This window comes from Palaemon carinicauda, chromosome 17 (assembly GCF_036898095.1).
Source record: "Palaemon carinicauda isolate YSFRI2023 chromosome 17, ASM3689809v2, whole genome shotgun sequence".
NCBI lineage: Eukaryota > Metazoa > Arthropoda > Malacostraca > Decapoda > Palaemonidae > Palaemon > Palaemon carinicauda.
In genome coordinates, this window is record NC_090741.1 from 62,255,321 (window position 1) to 62,272,820 (window position 17,500).

Consider the following 17,500-nt stretch of genomic DNA (forward strand, 5'->3'; position numbering starts at 1 on the left):
GAGAGAGAGAGAGAGAGAGAGAGAGTGTGTGTTGAACGCTTTCTTGAGAATCTAAAATTTATGTTGATTCACGTTTCTTAAACTCTTGAAACAGAATTCGAAAACAACTATTTTAATCATGTCCAATTATGTGTTCATACATTATTGCCTTATGTATGTTCTCTATGAACTATACATTATTCTCTCTTATTTCTCTTCTTGTTCTTTTTTTTCTTTTTTGAAGTTTAAAAATTTTTATATGAAAGATCTATTTTAATGATGTTATTATTGTTCATTACTCGTCTTGTAGTTTGTTTATTTCTCTTCCTCACTAGGCTATTTTCCTATTCTGTATCCCTCGGGCTTATATAAAATATCCTGCTTTTCCAACTAGGGCTGTAGCTTGGCTAATAATAATAATAATAATAATAATATGGGAGATGAATACACAAACACACACAAAGGCTGACATAAGTCTCTCTTCATAGTTTATATATGAAAGATCTATTCTGATGTTGTCACTGTTCTGAAAATATTTTATATTAATTGTTCATTGCTTCTCTTGTTGTTTATCTATTTCTTTATTTACTTTCCTCACTGGGGCATTTTCCCTGTTGGAGCCCTTGCCCTTGTATAAAGTATACAGTTTATATAAGAAATATTTATTTCAATGTTTTTACTGTTCTTAAAATATTTTATTTTTCCTAGTTTCCTTTCCTCACCAGGCTGTTTTTCCTGTTGGGGCACCTGGGTTTATAGCATCCTGCTTTTCCAACTAGGGTTGTAGCTTAGCATTTAATAATAATAATAATAATAATAATAATAATAATAATAATATAACTTTTCCAACTAGGGTTGTAGTTTACCTAATAATGATAATAATTATAATAATAATAATAATAATAAAAATAATAACAACAACAATAATAATAATAATAAAACAGTATATCTATCTATCTATCTATCTATCTATCTATAGTATATACATACATAAAATGGAGAAAAGGGTTGTGTGTGTGTTTTGAAACTTATAAGCGACAGCTGTCATGGTGAAGTATTGATCTATCAATACTTATCACTATTAGCTACAATGTAGATGTATTCCAAAGAAATTCATATAACCTGCTTTAGCATAATAAAAAATGAATTATGTGATAAACGAAACAACAGAAAAATGAAGGGGTAGCCAGAATAAAAATGATTAAGGAAATAGATAAATTAATTAACATATGATTAATAAATAAACAAATATTGGTGAAGGTGATGCAGTGTTCTTTTTAAGCAAGGTAGGCATGAAAAAAAAAAAAAAAAAAAAAAAAAAAAAAAAAAAAAAAAAAAAAAACACTTGCCTGAATGCCTTCAAGCAACTTGGGAGCCATTAAATAAATGCTACAACACTCCCAAAGGCCCCATTTAGCGCCAGCGCTCATGGTGTACGTGCAACGTGGTCAGCTCCCCAGGATCGATAAGCGGCTAAGGACGTCTACTTCTTTCCACCTCATTAGTCCAACTGTAAAGCAGGGTTGGCCGCTCGAGTTAACTTTCTTCATTTATTTCTATTCCTTAAATTTAAGTTCTTCACTCAATTCCACCCAACCCACATTCATCCAATTGGTAACTTGAGACTCTCTTCCAAATCAATGATCAAAGTCTATAATTCTTTTAATATAGCCCTTAATAACAACCGTATCCTTGAATATGGTTTTCCACTATCTAGAATTAGAGTTCTCTTGCCTAATGGTACACCCAGGCACACTATTATATCTATTTCCTTATTACCTTTACTCACTTCGCTATTTTCCGTATTGGAGCCCTTAGGCTTATAGCATCCTGCTTTACCAACAATGGTTGTAGCTTAGCTGGTAATAATAATAATAATAATAATAATAATAATAATAATAATAATGACAGTTGAAGAGCTGGCTCCACAGATAATAATAATAATAATAATAATAATAATAATAATAATAATGACAGTTGAAGAGGTGGCCCCACAGATAATAATAATAATAATAATAATAATAATAATAATAATAATAATAATAATAATAATAATAATAACAGTTAAAGAAGTGGCTCCATGAGCTTTTCCGGACCCACTAAATCGTCCACAACAAACCATTCCTATCGTCGTAAGGTCCAAAGGGCTTTGGACCTCGACCCCAACAAGGGATTGGTGGATTACAGGCTGTGTGCGTTTCGATAAAAGTTAACCTGGAAGTATCTGCCGTCAATATACGCAACATCAAACGTCCGCGAAATTCTGGAAGCCTCCTGGAAGCCACTGGAGTGCGTACCGGAGACTTATTTATTCCGAATTTGTGTATAGTGAGGTTCGCCATGTTCACGCTTACTACGGCTTCCGTTGTTTATATGAGCGCGCGTTTAAAATCACGAATGCTGAAGAGGTGAGGAAAGTATTATTGTAATTGTTCACTTTGCGTTAAAAGTTAAGTGATATTTCGTTAAGTTGTGAAGATGAGATTAGTGATTTTTTTTTTTTTTTATAATTTCAAAGAACTAAAATATGAAAAATGCCTTTTTTCACATGTTCTCTACGGACTTTCATATATGTATGTGAATATATATATATATATATGTATATATATATATATATATATATATTATACATGAAGAGAGAGAGAGAGAGAGAGAGAGAGAGAGAGAGAGAGACACACACACACACATATATATATATATATATATGTGTGTGTGTGTGTGTGTGTGTGTTGTATATATTCACTTATATACGTTCTATCTTTTATCTGTCTTTAAAGGTTTCCTTCACGTCACATAAATCTAATAAAATCTTTCATCCTACTCTGTAATCGGTCTGAACAGAAACCGCTATCAATCGTTTTGATAGTAATACAGGTAATAATTAGTTTTATTAAATCTATAAAAACAATTGTCTTCTTTATATTAAGCCAGAGAAAAAAAAAGAAAATAAAGAAAAGGGTAAAATGCAACATTTATACTTTAACTGATGGGTTATGAGGTCTAACAATTCTTCTTTCCCATCGTTATCCCTACATTAAAGGGTCGGTTGCCTGTTGCGCCCTCTAACGAAATCTATCAAACCTCTTCTCTCCATATCATCCTTCACCTTATCTCGTCATCTAATTATCTGCTTCCCCCTCGATCTTCTCCCCCTTAACAGGTTCTTCCCAAGGCCTCTTCACTCCCTCTCCACCATTATTGGATATTAAACCTTTTTCCTATCTAATACCTCTTTTGCACTATTATCCACCATTTTTCACTTCTTTTACATAATAATCTGGTTTACAATCTTTTCAACTAACCTTCCTTCATATGTCCACATATATCAGAAAAATTTCATCTTCACTTGAAGGGTTAAACTATTACATTGTAATTATTCACTGGCTACTTTCCTCTCGGTAAGGGTAGAAGACTCTTTAGTTATGGTAAGCAGCTCTTCAAGGAGAAGGACACTCCAAAATCAATCCATTGTTCGTCATTATTCTAAAAGTTTTATTCTAGCTCTGATCAGATGAAGGGATGATGTTCCTAATCAGGCAGATGAATCGTTGGAACTTCAAAGGTCAAACTTGCAGCGAATGTGTTTATATTAAACAGGCTGTCATACGTCTCTTTTCACAATGTATATATGAAAGATGTATTTTAATGTTGTTAATGTTCTTAAAATACTTTCCTTGTAGTTTATTTATTTACTTATTTCCTTTCCTTACTCTGGCTATTTTCCCTGTGGAGCCTCTCGGCTTATAGCATCCTGCTTTTACAGCTAGGCCTGTAGCTTGGCTAGTAATAGCATTATACCATACACCGTAACTCTCTTCATAACCACTATGGCGTTTACCATAGAATTTGACAGGTACATGCATGAAACAGCATTTACGCCTTACTCTGGAACTTTTCCCATCACAAATTCATAAATCCCATACATTCTTACTTTTCGTGTAAATAAAGAAAAAAAATAGAAATAAAATAAAAAATCTTTTCATCAATTTTTCAATCCTGTATAGTACTTTCTCAATGCAAATCCTGCTCAAAGCTTTCTATCAAAATAGAACTAATATGCCCTTGAATTCATACCTTAAACACACACACACACACACACACACACACACACACATATATATATATATATATATATATATATATATATGAGAGAGAGAGAGAGAGAGAGAGAGAGAGAGATGTATATATGCATGTATGTATGTATGTATGTATGTATGTATTATATATATATATATATATATATATATATATATATATATATATATATATATGCACACATATACAAACACAATATATATATATATATATATATGTATATATATATGCACACACATACATACACAATATATATATATATTTATATATATATATATATATATATACACATAAACGCTAACCCCTGTCTCTCTATCCTCCTCTCTAAATATATAAAAGAATACCTAAACCAGCTCTCTCTCCCCCTTCCACATACAAAACATCGTCCAATTACTTTCATTTGCAAACATGATCTATAAGAACCCCAAGGAAAGAAAACATGAAGAAATAAAATCCCAGGACGCAATGACCTTCCCCTGAACACGAAGCGGACGGGGATTCAATTAGAGAAGTTTTCAATTTCTTTCAACTTCAGTTCAGCTGTAGATCTTCATTCTTCCTTCTTTTTATTATTATTATCATTATTCTTGCTACTTGCTAAGCTACAATCCAAGTTGGAAAAGCAGGATGCCATAAGCCTATGGGCTCCAACGGGGAAAATAGTCAAGTGAGGAAAGGAAACAAGGAAAAACAAAATATCTTAATTACAGTAACATTAAAATAAATATTTCCTAAATAATCTATAAAAATTTATTACTTGCTAAGCTACAACCCAAGTTGGAAAAGCAGGATGCCATATGATCAGGGGCTCCAACGGGGAAAATAGTCCAGTGAGGAAAGAAATAGGAAAAAAACAAAATATCTTAATTACAGTAACATTAAAATAAATATTTCCTAAATAATCTACAAAAACTTGTTATTACTTTCTAAGCTACAACCCAAGTTGGAAAAGCAGGATGCTATAGCCCCAGGGTCTCCAACAGGGAAAATAGTCCAGTGAGGGTAGGAAACAAGGAAAAATAAAATATCTTAATTACAGTAACATTACAATAAATACTTCCTAAATAAACTTTAAAATTTTTTAACAAAACAAGAGGAAGAAAAATAAGATATAATAGTGTGCTCGTGTGTACGTCTATTTCTCAAATTACAAGTTTCAAAGGTCTAAAGGCCACTCATGAAAGGCAGAGACAAGGGACAGTGACATTGCCCTAGCAAGTAGAACAGTGCCCTAGAGACTGACTATATATCGTACGATCAGCGCCCAAGCTGCCTCTCCACTCAAGCTAAGACAAGGGAGGGCAACGAAATGGCTGCTGATGACTCAGCAGGTAGACCTATAGGCTCCCAAAACCTCCCATCCTTAGCTCACAAGGATGGTAAGGTTACAGACACTAAAGGAACTAAAGAGATTGAGCGGGACTCGAATCTCCGTCTGGAAATCACCAGGCTGAGACGTTATCAATAAGGCCAGAGTAACTCCTGTCATGTAAAATTTTGAGTTGTCAATTTTTTTTTTTTATTCAAATTAACTTCATTCTTTTCAAGCCACTTGAAAATTTTCTTGCCTGGAAATATGTTGTTAAAGAGTTCCAGACCCAATCAAACGTAATTTTGTTATGTTTTGTATATATCTCCATACGTGTGTGTTTTTTACTCAAATACCTCAGAGTAAGGAGTTTTAGAGCCGATAGGTCTATCTGCTGCGACACCAGTAGCCATTACCTGGCCCTCCCTGGCCCTAGCTTAATAAGGGCTTGGGTGCTGATCATTATGTATATATGGTCAGACTCTAGGAGTCTAGGACACTGTCCAGTCCCTTGTCTCTGCCATTCATGAGCTATTCCTTCAAAACTTTTAGAGTTATGTTGTTCCGTGCAAGATATGTAGTGGTATTTAAGGCACTGCTGATGAGATTTAGGTGTAGATATACGAGGGGACTAAGGGTCATCCCACTGTCCTTCAGCAAGAGTAGCTGAATAGAATTAAATCTTTCAAAAAAAGTGGTAAACATGAATATATTTAGTCCTTACACACTATATACCAATCAAAATTAATAAATGATTAACGCTCGACATCCCTCCCCTTTTGAAAGAGTCTTTTAAAACAATTCTCTTCACATTAATGACCTGATTAAGAAAATCCTTTTATAATAAAAAATATTTTCAAAATCAATTACAAAATAACTCAATATCATTAACAAAAAGTCCCTTCAAAACAAGTCAAAATAAAGAAGAGTCCTTAAGAACAGACCCAACATAACAAAATGGCCTTCATTAACCATAAAATCCTTTGAAGCCAAGTCTCTAAGAGAGCCACCTTTTCCCGTCCAGAAGGACCCCCTAATCAACAGAGTATCCTCCATGAAGGACCATATTAAAACCCACAAGGAGGGCTGGAATAAGCCCCGGGGTGAGCCGCAAGAGGATTCCAGGTACTTCCTATGCTAATTGGGACAATTCCAGCAGGTAACTGCGTCATGGTCTAGCCCATTCCCAAGGCCCGAGCATCTGCATCCACTCCAAGCTGAGGAGCAGTTTGAAGGACGCCCACTCAATGGCACTCGGGGATTAGGGAGTTTAATCCCCTTAGAGTGTATGAATCATCTTCGTGGGATTACAGGGGAGGAAATGGACTGTGAGAAAACTTTCCTATGAATAGCGATTTGAAGATGTATTTTAGTTTAATGATCTTACACGAAGGAAAAGATGTAGTGTTTAGTTTGAGGGTGATTTTGAATGCCAGCGTTTCTCCTTTCTCATCCCTCGATTTCAGGTTACTCATGCATACAAACACACAAACACACACACACACACGCAAGTACACGCGCGCGCACCCACAAACACAGACACGCATTTAGAGTTTGGTGACGGTGGGAGATTTTCGTCTGAACGCTCACAGCAACCCTAACTCGTACAGCTTTGCTGATCATGGCGATACACACAGATATATATATATATATATATATATATATATCATTTGCGCCTCCTTAGCATATAGTGTTATTTCCATATTCTATCCTCTTGGCAATTTTCTTTTTCCTCACTTACAGATATTCGAGCTTAAATAATTAAACAAGAAAAGTGCCACCTGACACAATTCGATTGTCAACAGCGCTGAACGCATAAGTCAAATTTCGAATAATCCTTTTGATATAAGTTGAATCTGAACTGAAAATTAAGTTACTTCCAGTTACCTGAATGAGGTGATCTTCAGCTAAGGTCAAGAGGATATGGTAATAGTAACTTTATCACAAAATAGTTACTGGGCATCTGATTGGTAACACTGTCAATAGCCCACCACCAACATAGGAAATAATAGTCATTTTTATTATCAGAGACAGAGAAGTGATTATTATTATTGATATAATTATTATCGTAATAATTTTACAAAGGGCAGAACAAAATTTTTATCATTGGAAGAAGAAAAGTAATTATTATTATTAATATAATCATTATCATTTTACAAAATATAGAGTAAAATTATTATGATTACAAGAAGAGAAGTAATTATTATTATTATTGATATAATTAGTATAATCATCATTTTACAAAATATAGAACAAAATTGTTATAATTGTAAGAAGAAAAGTAATTATTATTAATATAATTATTATCATTTTACAAAATATGGAGCAAAATTTTTATTATCATCAGAAGAGAAGTAATTATCATTATTAATATAATTATTATCATCATCATTTTACGAAATATAGAGCAAAATAGTTATTATTAGAAGAAAGTAATTATTATTATTAACATGATTATTATCATCATTGTTCAAAAAAATATAGATAAAAATTGTTCTTTTTAGAAGAGAAGTAATTATAACTAATACAATTATCATCATCATTTCACAAAATATAAAGCAAAACTGTTATCCATTAAAGTAAAATAATAGTCTTCATAAATCTAAATGCTGAGTAACATTAATTGGCAAAATTTGCGATGTCTTACTTTGATGTCTTATAAGATCATAATTATTAAAAAAAATCCCTTCTAAAGAAACTAAACACAAAGGTCAGAGATATAAAGGATGGTGGGGTGAAGATTTATTGTGAAGACCCTCCTGTCTGCAATTATATGAAGATAACTATTTGAACGGATTTCGGATAATTCAAACCTAAAGCCTCTCTCTCTCTCTCTCTCTCTCTCTCTGCGATCCACAATAGCCGTCTAACAGGTAGTAGGTTGGCCAACCGATGATATACTACCGCTAGAGGGTTATGGGGGGTCCTTTGACAGGCCACACAGTACTACATTGGATCCTCCTCTCCGATCACGGTTCACTTTCCCTTTGCCTAAACACACACCGAATAGTTTGGCCTATTCTTTAAAGATTCTCCTCTGTCCTCATACACCTGACATCAATGAGATTACCAAAAGAATTCCTCTTCACCCAAGGGGTTAACTACTGCACTGTAATTGTTTAGTGGCTACTTTCCTCTTGGTAAGGGTAGAAGAAACCCGCAGCTCTTCTAGGAGGACACTCCAAAATCAAACCATTGTTTTCTAGTCTTGGGTAGTGCCATAGCCTCTGTACCATGGTCTTTCACCGTCTTGAGTTAGAGTTCTCTTGCTTGAGGGTACACTCAGGAACACTATTCTATATAATTTTTCTTCCTCCTGTTTTGTTAAAGTTCTTATAATTTATACTGGGAATATATATTTCAATGTTGTTACAGTTCTTAAGTTATTTTATTTTTCCTTGTTTCCTTTCCTCACTGGGCTATTTTCCCTTTTGGGTCTCCCGGGATTAAAGCACCCTGCTTTTCCAACTAGGGTTGTAGCTTAGCAAGTAGTAGTAGTAGTAATAATAATAATAATAATAATAATAATAATAACACCCGGGTACTAATTCATTACTTTGGACAACAAGAGGTACACTGGGTTAACTGGTACACAGTTCCTTACCTCTCTAGGACAGGAATCGAACGCAGATTTACTCGATCAATCGAGAGAGAGAGAGAGAGAGAGAGAGAGAGGAGAGAGAGAGAGAGAGAGAGAGAGAGAGAGAGAGAGAGAGAGATCCACGTGGCCTTCATATTTCTTACCCAAATAGTTAATAAGAATTTTAATATGAAACGGGGATTTTTCAGCTAATAAACTCTGGAAGGTTTGTCGGATATTAAAAGCAATAAGATAAAATCGAATGGAAAGGATATTAAATGGGATAAGAGTAAAGGACTACGTTATATTTTCACTTTTCCTCGGTAAAATAATTAATATGATTTATTTATATCAACTCAAATTGTATAACATCTGGGTAGTGTCTAATTAAAAAAAGGTATGTCCTAACATAACGGAGACAACATTTATTGTTAATAATGTTACTACGTACGATAAAAATACTTCTTTTAGAAGAATATTTAAAGTACTGGGAGTAAATAAAATAGAATTAGATTTCTTACAACTACTACTACTACTTCTACTACTACTACTACTACTACTACTACTACTAATAATAATAATAATATTCATAAACCACAAAAAGAATATAATTATATTTCTTATTACTACTACTACTACTACTACTACTACTACTACTACTACTACTAGTACTACTACTACTACTAACCACACTAATAAATTAATAATAATAATAATAATAATAATAATAATAATAAACTACAAAAAGAATAAAATTATATTTCTTACAACTAGTAATACTACTATTGCTACTATTACTGCTACTAATAATAACAATAATAATCCTAAACTACAAAAGGAATACAATTATATTTCTTACTACTACTACTACTACTACTACTACTACTACTACTAATAATAATAATAATAATAATAAAATACAAAATCTTTATCATCGTCGTCTTTTACAATTTGTAGCTAACTTCAACTACATATCTCTAACTAATTTCAAAGTATCATCACCACCGGAAAAAAAAAACTACTACTCGCCTAAGCAAAATAGACTGCAATAGCCACATTAATATTCTTTGATACTCGTAGCAAATAAAATTTACCCTCTGCAGCGACCTGTCGAAAGGACACATTTCCTGTGCCAAACACGTTTCAGCAATATGACCTCATAATCCTATTCTCTCTATCTCTCTCTCTCTCTCTCTCTCTCCACGTTTTAGTAATACCAACTAATAATTCTATTCTCTCTCTCTCTCCACGTTTTAGAAATACGAACTATTAATTCTCTCTCTCTCTCTCTCTCTCTCTCTCTCCACGTTGAGTAATACGAACTATTAATTCTATTCTATTCTCTCTCTCTCTCTCTCTGTCTCTCTCTCTCAACACGTTTCAGCAATATCAACTAATAATCCTTCTCTCTCTCTCTCTCTCTCTCTCTCTCCACGGTTCGTTTTAGTAATACGAACTATTAATTCTATTCTCTCTCTCTCTCTCTCTCTCTCTCTCCACGTTTTAGTAATACGAACTATTAATTCTATTCTCTCTCTCTCTCTCTCTCTCTCTCTCCACGTTTTAGTAATACGAACTATTAATTCTATTCTCTCTCTCTCTCCTCTCTCTCTCGCTCTCTCTCTCTCTCTCTCTCTCTCTCCACGTTTTAGAAATACGAACTATTAATTCTATTCTCTCTCTCTCTCTCTCTCTCTCTCTCTCTCCACGTTTTAGAAATACGAACTATTAATTCTATTCTCTCTCTCTCTCTCTCTCTCTCTCTCCACGTTTTAGTAATACGAACTATTAATTCTATTCTCTCTCTCTCTCTCTCTCTCTCTCTCTCTCTCTTTCTCTCTCTCTATCTCTTTCAACACGTTTTCAGCAATATCAACTAATAATCCTTCTCTCTCTCTCTCTCTCTCTCTCTCTCTCTCTCTCTACAACGTTTCAGTAATATGAACACTTAATCCTATTCTCTCTCTCTCTCTCTCTCTCTCTCTCTCTCTCAACACGTTTCAGCAATATCAACTAATAATCCTTTTCTCTCTCTCTCTCTCTCTCTCTCTCTCTCTCCACGTTTCAGTAATATGAACACTTAATCCTATTCTCTCTCTCTCTCTCTCTCTCTCTCTCTCTCGTTTTCCAGCAGTGTGGCTCATCTAAAAAAAAAAAGATAGACCCGTGTTTGATTCCCCTGGAGGTTTAGTGGAGGAACAGTCTAGATACATTTCCCTTGGGATCCGGAAGTTAATTATGTAGTTGGTTGTAATACAACTGTTGTGGATCGCAAATAGGTAGGAATGAGACATCATGTATCAAAGACTAAATCAAGAAGAGGTAGGGCTACGACCAGAGTATAGCAATATACTGAATATTGTACTAGTGTACGCAACCCGTCAAACATGAAGGCAAAATACTTAGATATGTAATTACAGTCAGATTCAACCCTTCCCACCCCCTCTTCCTTTCCTAGCTAGGAAACCCTTTCACCAGGGTATAACTACTCCCTCTCGCCCCCTACCAGACTGACGGGAAGAGATCGAGTAGCTATAAGTCTGGCAATGCCTCTGAGCGTGACCAAAATAATATATATATATATATATATATATGTATATATATAAACTTCTATATATAGCCAACACTTGCTCTTTTATTAAATAGGGTAGACTCCCTCCCTCCCTCTCTCTCTCTCTCTCTCTCTCTCTCTCTCTCTCTCCATATTCCTTACCCCTCCTCCATTCCCAGAGTCCTCACCTTTTTGACAACTGCAACATTCACTAGGAATTTTCGTGCCTGGAATACTCAACGAATTCCTATCTTTTTTTTTTTTTACTATTCCCTTTTATTAATTTTTTCCTAACGAAGTGGACAGAAGTGCGTGGGAGGAGAAGGAGTAGCACGAAGGAAAGAAAAGGGAGAAAAAGAAGGTAGGAAAGAATTTTGGGAAATATCTAAATAATAAGAAGTAAAAAGTACTCCATTATACTGTATAATGTATCTCTCTCTCTCTCTCTCTCTCTCTCTCTCTCTCCTCCTACTAGTTAATTAATGGTACGTTTTACTTTTATATATTTCAATCGTATCTAATTATTGACCCCCCTCTCTCTCTCTCTCTCTCTCTCTCCTCTCTCTCTCTCCTACTTGTTTTAATTAATGGAACGTTTTACTTTTACATATATCTATCGTGCCTAATTATTGACCCACCTCCTCTCTTCTCTCTCTCTCTCTCTCTCTCTCGCTCTCTCTCTCTCTCTCTCTCTCCTACTTGTTTTAATTAATGGAACGTTTTACTTTTACATATATCTATCGTGCCTAATTATTGACCCCCTCTCTCTCTCTCTCTCTCTCTCTCTCTCTCTCTTCCAGCGACACTAATTTTCCAACACATTTCCTTAACGTTTCAAACATAATGAACTATTTCCTTTCGCAAATTTCCGTGGCATGTAATTTACTAAACCCCCCCCCCCTCTCTCTCTCTCTCTCTCTCTCTCTCTCTCTCACTCGATACACCATCGGAAACAACGGGGACAATTCACATACGCAGTTTTATAAGTGTCGTTATAAGTCAAGCTTGAGCCCTTGGGTTTATATCATCTTGCTTTTGCAAATATGGGTTGTAGCTTAGCTAATAATAATAATAATAATAATAATAATAATAATAATAATGATGATATTAAGAGTAAAATAAAAATAATACTAATAATAATAACAATGATAACAATAAACATAAAAATAATAATAATAATAATAATAATAATAATAATAATAATAATAATAATAATAATAATCCTTTAATCCTAACAGACTAAAATTAATAAAATTTTCAGTGTCACTAAAATTTAACAAAACATTTTTTGTTTTCTTTCCACCTATCAAATTATTTACTTCCCGCTTCATTTATGATTTTTAATTAGTCATTAAATCCTTTCGTTTTTGTAATGAATATACATTAAACCACTAAACCCAGTAAGTCGGTCACCGTAAAATTGAGCATCTTATATACGACGAAGGCCAATGAATGCAAGGCTGGCACTGGTATCCCCAGAATGTCGTTTTCCAGTACATTCTCCCGATAATGCAAATGTCCGACATTCTTAATTAATGAGGCATTTCCCCTAATATCTCTTCAGTGTTTATTCAAGAGCAGCATTCTTCCTATTTTCGACAATGCTCGTTTTCCAAGAGATTTCCTTGATGTTGTCTATTTCACACGTTTTCATTGATTCTCTCTCTCTCTCTCTCTCTCTCTCTCTCTCTCTCTCTCTCTCTCTCTCTCTCTCTCTCTCTTGCTTGTTCTAAATTAAGGGCACACTTACTCTTGAATATTTCTATCGTTTCTAATTATTGACTCCCACCTCTCTCTCTCTCTCTCTCTCTCTCTCTCTCTCTCTCTCTCTCTCTCTCTCTCTCTCTGTCTCTCTCTCTCTCTCTCTCTCTCTCTCTTATTTCTAACAACACTAATTTTCCAAACCATATCAATGACGTCCCAACATGAATGTATCTTTTCCACCGCCTCTATTTACTAAAATTCTCTCTCTCTAATTTGTTTAATAAAGGTCAACACGGTTTTGTGCCCGGAAAAAGTACACAAACCCAACTGATAGCACACTATGAAAACATATACAAAAATATGATAAATGAAAAAGACACAGATGTGATCTATCTAGATTTTGCAAACGTCTTTGACAAGGTAGACCATAATATATTAGAGAAAAAATGAGAAAGCATAATATTGTGGGAAAGATAGGAAAATGGATAAAAGAATTCCTGCAAAATAGAAAACAGATAGTGGTTGCAAATGACGAGAAATCGGATGAAGCTCAGGTAATATCTGGCGTGCCACAAGGTACGGTATTAGCTGCACTGCTGTTTGTTATTATGATATCAGACATAGACTGTGATGTTGAAAAGTCTGTAGTGAGAAGTTTCGCCGATGACACAAGAATAAGTAGAGTAATTAATTGTGATGAAGATACGAACTCACTACAAAGAGATCTAAACAAAATATATGAATGGGCGGAGATAAATAGGATGGTATTTAACTCCGATAAATTCGAATCAATGAATTATGGAAACAGAAAAGGAATTGTATATGCATACAAGGGACCTAATAACGAGACAATCACAAACAAGGAAGCAATTAAAGACCTTGGTGTAATGTTAAATAGGAATATGTTATGCAACGACCAAATAACAACACTGTTGGCTAAATGTAAAGCAAAAATGGGAATGTTATTCAGACACTTTAAAACAAGAAAAGCTGAACACATGATTATGCTTTACAAAACTTATGTACGTAGTACACTCGAGTACTGCAATGTGATATGGTACTCACACTACCAAAAGGATATTGCACAAATAGAGAGTGTACAAAGGTCGTATACTGCTAGAATAGAAGGAGTTAAGGACCTTGACTACTGGGAAAGACTGCAAATTTTAAAACTATACAGTCTAGAAAGGAGAAGAGAACGCTACATGATAATACAAGCATGGAAGCAAATAGAAGGAATTACTGAAAACATCATGGAGCTAAAAATATAGAAAGAGCAAGCCGAGGTAGATTAATAGTGCCAAAAAATATACCAGGAAATCTAAGGAAGGCGCACAGGACATTAATCCACTACGCACCAGCATCGATAATGCAGCGACTATTTAATGTGCTGCCAGCTCATCTAAGAAACATATCAGGAGTGAGCGTAGATGTGTTTAAGAATAAGCTCGATAAATACCTAAGATGCATCCCAGATCATCCAAGACTGGAAGATGATAAAATACACCAAAAGATGCATTAGCAACTCTCTGGTGGATATACGAGGTGCCTCACACTGAGGGACCTGGGGGAACCCAAACAGAAAATAAGGCAATAAGGCAATAAGGCTCTCTCTCTCTCTCTCTCTCTCTCTCTCTCTCTCTCTCTCTCTCTCTCTCTCTCTCTCTCTCTCTCTCTCTCTCCATAAAAAATGTCTATAAACCATCACATTTGCTTGTTCACTATTACACTATCCCTTTTCTGAGTATGGGTACCTTAACATGGTGAAAGGCTTTGCTTATCGCCATGATCAGCATAGCTTTAATATTCAGGACCACCCATACTAGGTTGGTTTGCAAGGAGCTATCAGACGAAAATCTCCCACCATGGCAAACGTGATTATGAAAACTAGCCAAACTCCAGACATGAATTGATATGTCTGAGGCCTTTGTCCTGCAGTGGACTAGAAACGGCGGCATTTGTTCTTGCTGTTGATGTTGTATTATAAATCCCAATTATGTGCCCTATTAGGATTCTGGTGGCCGATGTGGTAACGTCCTTGACTGGTGAACGCCACACTGGGGTTCGAGTCCCGTACAAACTCGTTAGTTTCTTTGGTAGCTGAAACCTCACCATCCTTGTGAGCTAAGAAGGGGGGGTTTTTGGGAGCCTATCTGTTGAGCATTCAGCAGCCGGGTTTTTTTTGGGAACCTACAGGTCTATCTGCTGAGCCAACAGCAGCCATTGCCTGGCCATCCTTGGTCCCAGCTTGGGTGGAGAGGGGGCTTGGACGCAGATCAGATCTCTCTGTAGTCAGTCTCTAGGGCATTGTCCGGCATGATAGGGGCAATGTCACTGTCCTTTGCCTCTGCCATTCACAAGTGACCTTTAAACCTTTATTGTACTATTCCCCACAATTTCATTATTCTATTTATCTTACTAAGAGCCTGAATAAATGAATTAACGCCTTCGAATATTAATGTTCAATACAAGCAAGGAACTTTGACGTCTCAGCGGTGCGAGAGGCGAGGTGAATGCAACTAAACTTAATTAAACAATCATCGAGTTTTTATATAGCGGCTTCCGAGGAAGAACGTCACAAAATTTCAAACATGATAAAGCTTATGCTTGCATGTAGCACCGGTTGGTCTATTAACAGTGCAGGGACGAGCAAGTGATAAGACATAAAAATCAAAACCTTTACAGTTTACGAGCTTATATAAAACACGTACGGTACAGCGGTGTCGAATAGTGACTCAAGTCTATAATTTTCTCCTTCCAAACCAGCAAATATTGAAACTCTATGGGTCACCGGTAGAATACATTTGCTTTTCTTATTTCATTTCCAAACTATTTATTTTCTTCATACATTGAGTTGATTTCCAATATATCATTCTTATCATGCACTGTCGATTTTCTCCGATTTTCATATATCTGCTTCTCGATTTATTATTATAAAGAAATTTTACAACACCTACTCTCACAAAGGTCTGACGATCACAAGGATTTATTCTTGAACTAAGTCAACAGTAGCCATTGGCTCGCCCTCCCTAGTCCTAACTTAGGTGAAGAGGGGGATGGGCGCTAATCATATGGATCTATAGTCTCTCTTTGACATTGTCCCTACTACTCATGAACGACCTTTAAATTCAAACACAATAGAATTACAGAATCACTATCTACACCTAGAGCGTATCACGCAAGGCACAATGTAAGCATTCGACTGGATAAGAAAGAAAATTGCAAGTTCTAAGTAGAGGGTCTGAAGAGAGACAGAGTTTGCTACTCAGGGGGGTGGGTTTCCACATCTGTTCCCTTGTGCCTGCTACTCATGAGCGACCTTTAAATTGAAACAGTGGAGTTATAGAACCATTATCAACGCATAGTGTGGATCGAGCTAGGCAAACTGTATGCCCACGTTTGTTTAAGATATAAAGTTGCAAGTTCTAAGAGGGTCTGAAGAGAAATCACACCAAACAATCTACAACAAGGTTTGGGGTGGACAATGTGGTAACGTTCCTGACTGGCGAACGCCAGACTGGGGTTTGAGTCCGGCTCAAACTTGTTAGTTTCTTTGGTCGCTGCAACCTCACCATGCTTGTGAGCTACGGATGGTAGTTTGGGGGAGCCTAGATGTCTAACTGCTGAGCCATCAGCAGCCATTGCCTCTACAAGGGTTGTGGTGGCCGATGTGGTAACGTCCCTGATTGGTGAACGCCGGACTGGGGTTCGATTCCCTACAACTTCACCATCCTTGTGAGTAAAGGATGGGGGGGGTTTGGTGGAGCCTATAGGTCTATCTGTTGAGCCATCAGCAGCCATTGCCTGGCCCTCCTTGGTCCTAGCTTGGGTGGAGAGGTGGCTTGGGCGCTAATATGTATATACGGTCAGTCTCTAGGGCATTGTATTGCTAGCTAGGGCAATGTTACTGTCCCTTGCCTCTGCCATTCATGAGCGACCTTTAAATCTTTAAACAACAAACAGTGGCTATCAAGAGAAAAGACTAATTTCCTTTGGTACCCAGAGAGAAAGAATCCAGGGTTATGGATCTAGGATGCTGCATCCGACTAAGAGGAGCCACATCTTCCAAAAGACATCTTTTGCACGAGAAATCACAGACGTGACCTCAAAGAAACATCTTCTTTCTACCATTTTTATTTATCTTTATTTCAATTTCTTTCCTTTTATTCTTCATTCACCTTCTTATTTTCGTTTCCTTTTTTTTCTTATTTAGCGCGGTTTTTTTTTATAATAGTTTTAATAATCACTTTTATTTAAATTTTTTTTTTCGTGTATTAAATAA